Raw genomic sequence first — 10,330 nt, 5'->3', positions numbered from 1 at the left:
TGGGTTCCATTTCTAATTTTTATTTCTGCATTTTTTACTGTATTCTATCTATTATATAATCATAGTATCCAAAATTCCTGTTACTTTACAAGTGTCGTTGTATCCCTGCCAATAATTCCAATGTTTGCAGTGGTCTCTCAAATATGTGAAAAGGTTCTTCCAGTCTTTAAAGAGTATTTGGTCTTCCTGGTTTCCGATCTTTCCCAACAGTCTCTCTCTCTCTCTCTCTGAACAAAGGATGGAGGAGAAAATCATGTTGCGGTTGCATTAGGGGAAATGGCTTGCAAGAAGAAGAAAAAAGGAATTTAGGCAAAATTGTCCCACAAAAATGTGTAGATAGGAGAAATGTACATGAAAATATGTCTGAATTTTCACCTAGATTGGTTTTTTTTAAAATCACAAACTGATACAGAAAGGGGGAAACTGAAGACTGGAAAAATGAGGAACCCAAATGGACCAATTCTGCCGTCCCTACGCTGAAGCCTTGTGCTTGCCTATTGGCTAAAGGAGAATAATGCTCCCTCAGCCTGGCAACATGGGCACTAGATCTCAAAACTTTATGACACAATAAAATCTATCTGTTTTTAGGTGCCCCAAGGCTCTATTATTTTTGGTTAAATAAAAAGCAAACATAATATCTAGCTAATTAAACAAATCAATATAAGCCACCCACGCGCTGTTTCTAAATGTAGGTCAGTATGGTTTCATAACATCAAAACCAATTTATATTCTGCCCTTTATCTAACAAGACAGGAACAACATTTTCGTCTTTCTAAAGCTCTATTTCAGGAAGAATATGTGAGCTTCAGGTTCTAGATCTTTTCTGAGCTCCCAACCGCTAAATGACATTCATATTGTTGCACACACTGCTCAGTAAGATAGAATACCCACCCTTGGACGCCTTCCCTATAAAGAGTGTCAACTCTCTGCTCATTCATGCTACGCCATTATGTGCAGACTGGGACATTGCATCTTCCCACTCCCCAATGTTTAATATCTCAGGGAAACACCATGAGGGAAAGGGAATGTTTAGGGATGAGGGGAAGGATATATTGTCCCAACTTGTCTTTGCAAGTTCAACAAAATCAGCAGAGTTAACATTCCCCTTTTTAAACACACGCACAGCAGATAGCTTGCTCAGACTCGTTAGAGTCTCTGTAAATATTTCCTGGTATGTCCCCCGTTTAATCCCTCCTAAAATAAGACGCTACACAGTCTTCTGTATAGTATAAAACGTTTACTGACAAGTAATCATCTGTTCACACAAAGAAGGCAGACTTAAAAGATTAGAACATAGTTTAAATGTGGTGACTATCTCCTTATGGGAGAAAGCCCCTCTATTCTTCTCTTGGCCTGGAGCCAAGGGTGCATTTTAGTAGTGCTGTTGTTAAGATGGCATCAATAGAGACAAGAGGAGACAAGATGGTCGCCAGCCTGTGGTTCTAGTTCTTTTACTTCAGGAGAGGCCACACCCATATCAAGTTACACATAGGAAGTTTCGTCTCAGCAGGAAGTTCCAGCTGGAGGACTGAGACAACCTCCATGTCTATTCTAGCAATGTTGTGTTTGACTGCACCTGATTCTTACACCCCACATTATCGCTCATCCCTTAGTGCCACAACTCTGATACAAACCCCTGCCCTTTCCCACAGCTGCTTGCAATGAAAGAAAAAAGACACCAGGAGAAGTTGATAATTATATAGGGACACAGAAAAAATAGTGCCTCTCAATTAAGTATAGTGGGCAACTCGTCTCAGTAATGTATTATTTGAATATGCAGCCTGCATCATTGATGCTACTGCCTTTAGAACAGGCATAGACAAGCATCCTCCAGATGGTTGGGACTACAATTCCCATCATCCCTGACCACTGGTCCTGTTAGCTAGGGATGATGGGACTTGTAGTCCCAAAACATCTGGAGGGTCAAGATTGCCTATGCCTGCTTTAGAATGTGTGAAGATGCATATCCTTTGTCCAATTTTTTTTATTATGAATGTTGCTGGTTGTGGCTTGGTCCTCTCCCTGAAATGTGCATTGCGGTTGCTCTCTTTCTCTCTGTGGCATTGCTTGCATGCCACCAATGACCCTGCATGTGCATCACAGCTTTCTTTTTGTTTCACCATTATATCACAACAGTACGTGGGTCGCCTCCTCCCCCCATGGGTTTCAACTGTTCTTTCACACATCACATTTGTGCACATGCAAACACCATTCTGTCTCAACCACATTTGAAACATCCCATGTACTCACACAAACATATACCAGCCGACATCCAAAAATATGACATCCATTCAGGTTCATACCCTTGCTTCAGTCCACAAATATCCACTGGCTTCTGTTGACTGTCTTCCAAAGGTGAACTTCCATCAGCTGACATCCACAAACATCAGTCTGCTTTAGCCTTGTAGCCTCCACCAACTTCTGAATCCAAATGCCACTGGCTTCCATCCACCAACATCTGCCAGCTTCTCTTAGGTCCATCATGAGACATCAGCCAGCTTCCAACCACGGATACCAGCAGCCTTCAAGCAACCAAACTTGCCTTATTATCGCTCCCTAGCATCCCACTGCCAGAGGATTGCCTCCTTCCATTCACCAGTTTGCCTTCTCCAAGTGGAAGAAACCTGGGCAGTGATGAATGTCACATCCATTGCCAGGTGTGTCCTGCTGGAATCAGAAAAGGGCTTTCCCCTTGGCCTGCCTTTATATCCACTCAGTTGCCAAGTGCTTTTGTGACATCACAAGAAACCCACAGCCAATGGCAACAGCTGGGGAGGCATCATCTTCATTGCTTTGAGCCTCACAATGGCAGGTGGACCTATCAGTGATTGTGTGCTTGTTTATTCAGGACATGGGTGGTGCTGTGGTGCTGTGGTCTAAAACACTGAGCCTCTTGGAAGGTTGGCGGTTTGAATCCCCACGATGGGGTGAGCTCCCATTGCTCTGTCCCAGCTCCTGCCAATCTAGCAGTATGAAAGCATGCCAATGCAAGTAGATAAATAGGTGCCACTGCGGCAGGAAGGTAAATGATGTTTCCGTGCACTCTGGCTTCTGTCACAGTGTCCCGTTGTGCCAGAAGCAGTTTAGTCATGCTGACCACATGACCTGGAAAGCTGTCTGTGGACAAACGCCGGCTCCCTCGGCCTGAATGCAAGATGAGCGCCACAACCCCATAATCATCTTTGACTGGACTTAACCATCCAGGGGTCCTTTATCTTTACCTTTACCTATATCACAGCAATTACACCAGCTAGTGGAATGTCTTTTGTGCAGGACGACAAAGGCTACAGTGAAGGTTAGTTTCACAAGCCTGTGGATACAGCCCAATGCAGCAAATCATCTCCCTGCCCTCTTCTGTTTTGGAGGATTCCCAGTTGAAAACTGAAATTCTTCCAGGCCCGCAGTTGAATTGTATGTACTGATAAGTTTGAAGCAATACCCCATAAAGCAAAACCAAGGAAAATTTTGCGGAGAGGGAAATTTCATGACATTAACATGGATTTTGCTCTTAAGATGAGGTTTGGGATTTCATAACACTATCAGGAAGACATGTGTCAAATGGAGTATTCTTCCATTTATGCGGTCAAGTAATCCAGAGGAATGATGGATCTGGGAGGGGGGGTGAATAGGAAAAGAGTTTAATATGAAATTTGCAACTCCAAGGAAAAACGCCCACGCCACAATACCATGAAATTAAATGTAACTGAAATGAATTCATGACAATGGATTTTAATTTAGTATATGCTGGTTTGGGGAGTTGGAAGCGTTTGCAATTTTCTTCATCTCATTGGTGAAACCTGTATGAATATCTCAATTATATGAAACGGGGAACTCTATTGTTCTGCCAGCTGGTAAAATGAGCAGACTAGATATCAAATTTCCCACCCCCCGTCCCAGAAAAGACAAAAAGCATTCATTTGGATTCAGGATTGTTTACCGCTTCTTATCAACTTGGTGATTAGATTAATCATCATGCTTATTATATTTATTAGACACTCCAGAGGAGAGCACAGATAATTTACTGGCTCTGCCAGAGGCATTGCATACATTTTAATGGTGTCCTTCATCTGCCCAACAATAAAGGAGGTGGTTCAGATCAAGTTTATCGGTGAATAATTATACACATAGCACTAAGAGTGAGGTGAGGTATCCACACCGCACTTGCTGCTCGACAAAGCCCATTCACTGCAGTTATCTTTGCATGGTGTCCCTCTCTGAAGCAGAGCCCAGTTACCACCACCCTAGGCCAACACTTCAAGGACTATTGCAGAGACTGTTGAGAGGGCTTGAGACATATTGTTCAGGGCACAGCACAGATGGAGAAGCAGCTTTCTGGGTTGGATGGAGCCGTTACACTCCGAAGCTGGTGGGTTGCAGGACGGACCAAGGTGGTGGGGAGATTGTTGTTGTTGTTTAGTCATTTAGTTGTGTCCAACTCTTCATGATCCCATGGACCAGAGCACGCCAGGCACTCCTGTCTTCCACTGCCTCCCGCAGTTTGGTCAAACTCATGCTGGTAGCTTCAAGAATGCTGTACAACCATCTCATCCTCTGTCATCCCCTTCTCCTTGTGCCCTCAATCTTTTCCAACATCAGGGTCTTTTCCAGGGAGTCTTCTCTTCTCATGAGGTGGCCAAAGTATTGGAGCCTCAGCTTCACGATGTGTCCTTCCAGTGAGCACTCAGGGCTGATTTCCTTAAGAACGGATAGGTTTGATCTTCTTGCAGTCCATGGGACTCTCAAGAGTCTCCTCCAACACCATAATTCAAAAGCATCAATTCTTAAAAAAAAACAACAACAACAAAAAAAAACAAAAAACAAAAGCATCAATTCTTTGGCGATCAGCCTTCTCTATGGTCCAGCTCTCACTTCCACACATCACTACTGGGAAAACCATAGCTTTTACTATACGGACCTTTGTTGGTAAGGTGATGTCTCTGCTTTTTAAGATGCTGTCTAGGTTTGTCATTGCTTTTCTCCCAAGAAGCAGGCGTCTTTTAATTCAGTCTTGGTGGGGAGATTGGTGCAGTGCAAATCCACCAGCAGGAATATCAGATTGCCTCTGCTGGTGTGTTTGCCCTGCACTGACCACCACACTGCCTGGCTTCGCCCATTTCCCTCTAAGTAAGCATAATGGTGATCAGAAAGCTAATGCAACGACTGCACCACACCGGACAAGCTGCTTCTGCACAAATGTCTAGATCAGGAGTGATGAATATGGTGCAATATGTCTGTCTGTGAGGCATCTGTTATACCCAATAAAGGACTCGGCTACGTTAGTAAAGAAACAATGATTTGAATGCGATATAAACATGCCACACCAGATGGTGTGGTGTCGAGAGCAGAAAAAAATTCTATGTGATTTCCCATAGTTTTTTCCTGATCTAATTTCTGACTTATTTATAGCAGGTTTTTCCTCCTGTGTATAGATCCACCTGAAGTTTAAGCAGCTTACCAGAGTGTGTAGACATGTGCTGGATTTTATATACGTATATATAATTTTTGGGATGCGGGTGGCACTGTGGGTTAAACCACAGAGCCTAGGACTTGCCGATCGGAAGGTTGGCGGTTCAAATCCCCACGGCGGAGTGAACTCCTGTTGTTCGGTCCCTGCTTCTGCCAACCTAGCAGTTCGAAAGCACATCAAAGTGCAAGTAGATAAATAGGTACCGCTCCAGTGGGAAGGTAAACGGTGTTTCCGTGCACTGCTCTGGTTTGCCAGAAGCGGCTTAGTCATGCTGGCCACATGACCTGGAAGCTGTATGCCGGCTCCCTCAGCCAATAAAGCGAAACGAGCACCACAACCCCAGAGTCGGTCACGACTGGACCTAACAGTCAGGGGTCCCTTTACCTTTACCTTTATATAATTTTAAAAAGTCACCACTCAGTTTGCTATAGACTAAGGTCTGGTGTTTTCTCCCATAATGAGCCTTGACATTTTGTTTGTATTCCCATTTATACCTTTAAGTGCAGGGATTAGCTACTGGTTGCAAGGATGCAGGAAGCATGGAGAGGAGACTCTGGATCAGAACCCCTACTTCCTAGAAGTCAAAAAAGTAAAAAAAACAAAAAAACCACCAATAGGATCCAAGGTGTTTCTCTCCAGCAAACAGGTTTATCTTAAATCATAGCTCTCAGGCATAACTGTCAGAGCTGATAAAGTATTCTGTTTATTGATGCCACCAACGCCAGCTCAAGCATTGACAAGGGAAGGCCCTAAAACTAATCACTCCAACGCCGGGGACAATTAAATTTCAGTGACAGTCAGCCTTATCACTGAAGGGTTCATTTTTCAGCCATTCTCAAATTGCCACTGGAAGGTCAACAAGACCGAATTAAAAGTGCTTCAATCTCGCAGTGTCATATCTCAGCTCTCATGATTCAATGATGCAGTGCTCAGGAGACACTGATAAGTTTCACAGATCAGAGCAGATTAGCATTTAAAATTAACATATCCCACAAATCCTTAATTACACCCACCACCAAATAACATTTTAAAGGAACAAGGAATTCAAGTAGATTAAAAGGCCCTCTCATTATAACGGTGTGAGCATGCACAAAACAGGTTCCCTTCCATGTTAAGAATTAAATATCAGTGGCGGGTTTAAGTAGAAAATAGGTAACAAACAGAAGACAATAGTTAAATTCAAGGTGATAACTGTGCATGATATTGTGTCTTGCTTCTCATTGGTTCATTCCAGCCTTGATTCTTACTATCTTCACCTTCCATTGGAAGTGTTCTTCCTTTTTTAAAAAAAGTTTTTTATTTATACAACAAGAAAAACACACACACACAAATACCAAATTACACACAAATTACAAAAATAACCATAGGCACATCATTTTCTTAGCAAACAATAAAACATCTATTGGTCTTAACACTAAAGACCCAACCTCCCGTCTGTTCCATATTTCAAATTCATATTACTTTTTGCCAGTATACGCTTTTATCATAATTAAACTTATTCTCAATAAATCTAATTTCTTATATCTACCTTGCGAGTATTACTGAAGTTCCTCGAATGCTGCAACAGAATTTAAACTACTATATTGATTTTTCAGATAATCTTTGAAAACCTCCCATTTTGAAACAAATTCCTGTTTTGATGTATTCTTTATTTTTTTCTGATAAACCATCTAATTCGGCATATTCTGTCAGCTTTTGGATCCAATCTTGTATAGAAGGGATTTCATTACTCTTCCATTTGCTGTGATCAAAACTCTTGCTGCCGCCGTCGCATATAAAAAGATACTGTAATGGTTATATGGGGTTGCTCGTGCGTAAGTTGCCGCCACTCCTGGCTAGGTAGCCTGGTTAAACCTTTCCTGGCTGGACAGCCCTTCACTTCGTGGCTGTTTCAGTCGCTAGCAGAATCCGTCAGTGGGCATTTCTTGAACTTCTTCCAGCAAAGAAGTTCTTTGATGCCAAGTCTCCGCCTACTCTCCCTGAGCGGAAGTCTTCTGCGCAGGGTGGGTGTGGGCAGCGGAGGACCTGTGCTCTCTCTGCTGGTCTCTGGCGAAGAGTCCTGGAGCCCCCTCTCCGATTCCCCCATCCACCCCCCTTTATCCCTGGTGTTACGCTGATTTCCTTCCCCAGCCAATAAGTTCCCTCTCTCCCTGCTTGGCCCTTCTCCGGCATCGCTTGGGAGCCCTGCCTCCACTTCTGGCTCCGATGTCAGTTCCCTAAAAGATACCCTTCCTCTTTTGTGGAATATCCAAATCTGTTATTCCCAGGAGTGTTCTTCCTGATGCAAATAGCAGCTCCAGGGAGGGGCATTTTCAGCAAGACCACGTCAGGGGGAAATGGGGGAAACTCTCCCTCTCTACCACATACAGTACTTTTTCACTTGGATTGCTGTGAGCTAGAATTCTTGTGAAAATAGGTTCTGCCTTCAACACTGAGCTAGGGCAGGGCTGTAGTAACTTTATTTCCGTCCAATCGTAAAGTTGTGGGTATGGGGAGAGATGAAAGCAGTGTCTCTGTCTCACCCAATGCCCCGCTGCGCTGTTGCTGGCAGGGCAGAAGTGAATACTCACCTATCCTTTTCCAGTTTTTGTTAAAAGAAACCCCAGATCTCACTGTTATTGTCCTCAACACGCCTATTTTCCCATCCCTACCAATATTGGTGCTTTGGTGTTAATAAGGAAAGAGCCACAGGAGTTGCCCCAGAGGCAGGAATAGTGAATCGAACATTTAGGCTGGATCTAGACACATAAAAAAAAAGTTTAAGGAAAACACATTGTAAATTGTCATAATGGAAAATCACATTGCCGAAAGAGGGAACTCTACAGCGCCATCTGGTGTCACAGTATGATAACGTATTTAAAACGCTTTAAAAAAACCTAATGCAGTTGAATTCTCAGTCTCCCTCACGAATGTCAGAGCGCTCTCTCTCTCTCTCCTCTCAAAGAGAGCAACCTGATGCATTATATGGCTTCTGGGATGTCTCCCAGGGGCGATAGGACTTCATGCGTAGTGTCTAGAGATCCACAGCTAATTTGTAATTTTTTTGTTTTCAAGTTTTTCATTGAAGAACCACTCAGGTGACTATCATAAAAAGATCCAGATAAACTTATCATCCTCCTAACAGATTTGACTAGTAATCATAATATGAAGACAGTTCTCAGACATGTTTCTAAATATTGATTTGGTTACGCTCACAAATATGCAGCATTCTGTGCCCAGCTTTAGAGGCTGCTGGTTTTTCTTAGTGTAGAAAGGCTGATCTGCAAATACCAACAAGCTACAGAGATCAGCAACCGCTACAGGGGCCGATAATCCTTTTAAGGAATTTGAATACATTTGTCCCTTATCAGACATGTGCATGCCATAGCAGTCTGGTGGCTTCTGTTGTAACTCATTGGCCCAGCCAGGCCTTTTCCCTTCCCTTTTTGCAGATGGTTGTGGTTCCCCCCATTTTCCCTCTGGGACATCACTGAGTGCCACAATTAACTAGAGACAGGATGTTCTGTTACATAAGACTGCAGCCAAAAACATTTTTTATTGGAGTGACGAAGGGGATTCGCTTTGCTCAAACAGGATCTGGGCCTCATTTAGGGAATCAATAAGGAATTTCCCCACAGGTCAAATTGGCTGGTTGTTTTGCTTCTTTTCCATATAATGATGGGGCTTGAGTTGGTTAGAGCATGGTGCTGATAACACCAAGGTTACCAGACCTTAACAAAGTACAGTTCCCAATATTTTTGGGGCAGAAACCATGGGATTTCAGCCTGCATTGGGTGTGCTTTAATTGTATGGTGTGGATCTGCCCTAAGTCTGCAAGAGCTTTTCTTCAGTATGCCAGCTTCCATTTATGGGGTTGGGGAAGGCGGAATTGGTCAATTCTGTTTTCTCTCAGTTCCTCAGTTTTCTAATGTTAAGTCGGGTTCTTCACATTTCCACAATTTGTGTGCATGATATATATATATTTAAGGTGTCCTGAAAAATCACCAGCATTTTAGTTCAAATTTTTCTAAATATCTTCTCTTCCTTGGGAATGCTATCGAATAGAAGGTGCTCTTGTGAAGGAAAATGGCATATGGAGTTGTTCCCATATATTTATTTTATCAGTGCTAACGGAATGAATAATCTAAAAAACTGTGGAGCTGTATCTTAACAAGTGTGATGAAAGATTATCATGTTTGATACTCTAATAATTTTATGCTTAGTTAACCAGATGAAAGCAAGATATTTTATATGCACATCTCAAGATTAGAGCTGGGTGGGATCTGTTTGTCATTCCTTTTTCCTATTGATGCTCAAAGTGTAGCAGTGTGTTAAAGTACACAGCAAGTGTTATATAAGATTATAGTGGTACAATCGTCGTGGCATGAAAACACTGAGAATGTCTCTGTCTCTCCAGTCATCAGCCTCCCATATGAGTGCCCTAGAGGAGAACATAAATTTGACGCTGATAAAATTGGTTTCGTAATCACAAATGACTTCATTTGCGTTTACAGCTATTAGCAAATTTTTAAAAACGACTAGCGACAATGTGCCACACATGTATTCCAGGGCAAAATCTGTCCTTCATTAAATCTTAGGAAATTCTGTTGACACTGGAGGAGATGAGATCAGTATTTGGAAACCTGCCTTCTTATTGACTGCAGAGAACAGATGGCAGTACTTTTCATTTTCAGGTACACTTCATTGCTGGAACTTTTGGCTGTCAGAATTACCACAAATGGGTAGATTTAAAACCTGTCAAACGTCACCACTCCTTTGCCTCAATAACTGTATCTTGGAAAATAGATATCTGTCGGCCCATCTCTCCATCCATCCATGTACTTTCTTCTATAAAAGAAAAATTCTTGCCCATTTCCTCTAGAG

General features: G+C 42.6%; 1 long non-coding RNA gene across 1 annotated transcript; it reads right to left on the bottom strand.

The window, feature by feature from the left end:
- Positions 1–2,277: 2,277 nt before the first annotated feature.
- On the bottom strand, positions 2,278–2,598 carry LOC309380723. The gene is made up of 2 exons (XR_014173077.1): positions 2,436–2,598; positions 2,278–2,401 (listed from the first exon to the last, which is right to left on the bottom strand). It is a non-coding gene; the product is annotated as an uncharacterized lncRNA (long non-coding RNA).
- Between the last annotated feature and the right edge of the window lie 7,732 nt (positions 2,599–10,330).

Source organism: Podarcis melisellensis (genome assembly GCF_964234715.1).
Source record: "Podarcis melisellensis genome assembly, chromosome: 11".
In the NCBI taxonomy this organism is placed as follows: domain Eukaryota; kingdom Metazoa; phylum Chordata; class Lepidosauria; order Squamata; family Lacertidae; genus Podarcis; species Podarcis melisellensis.
Note: the sequence above shows the minus strand (reverse complement) of the source record. Positions and strands in the feature narration are given on the sequence as shown.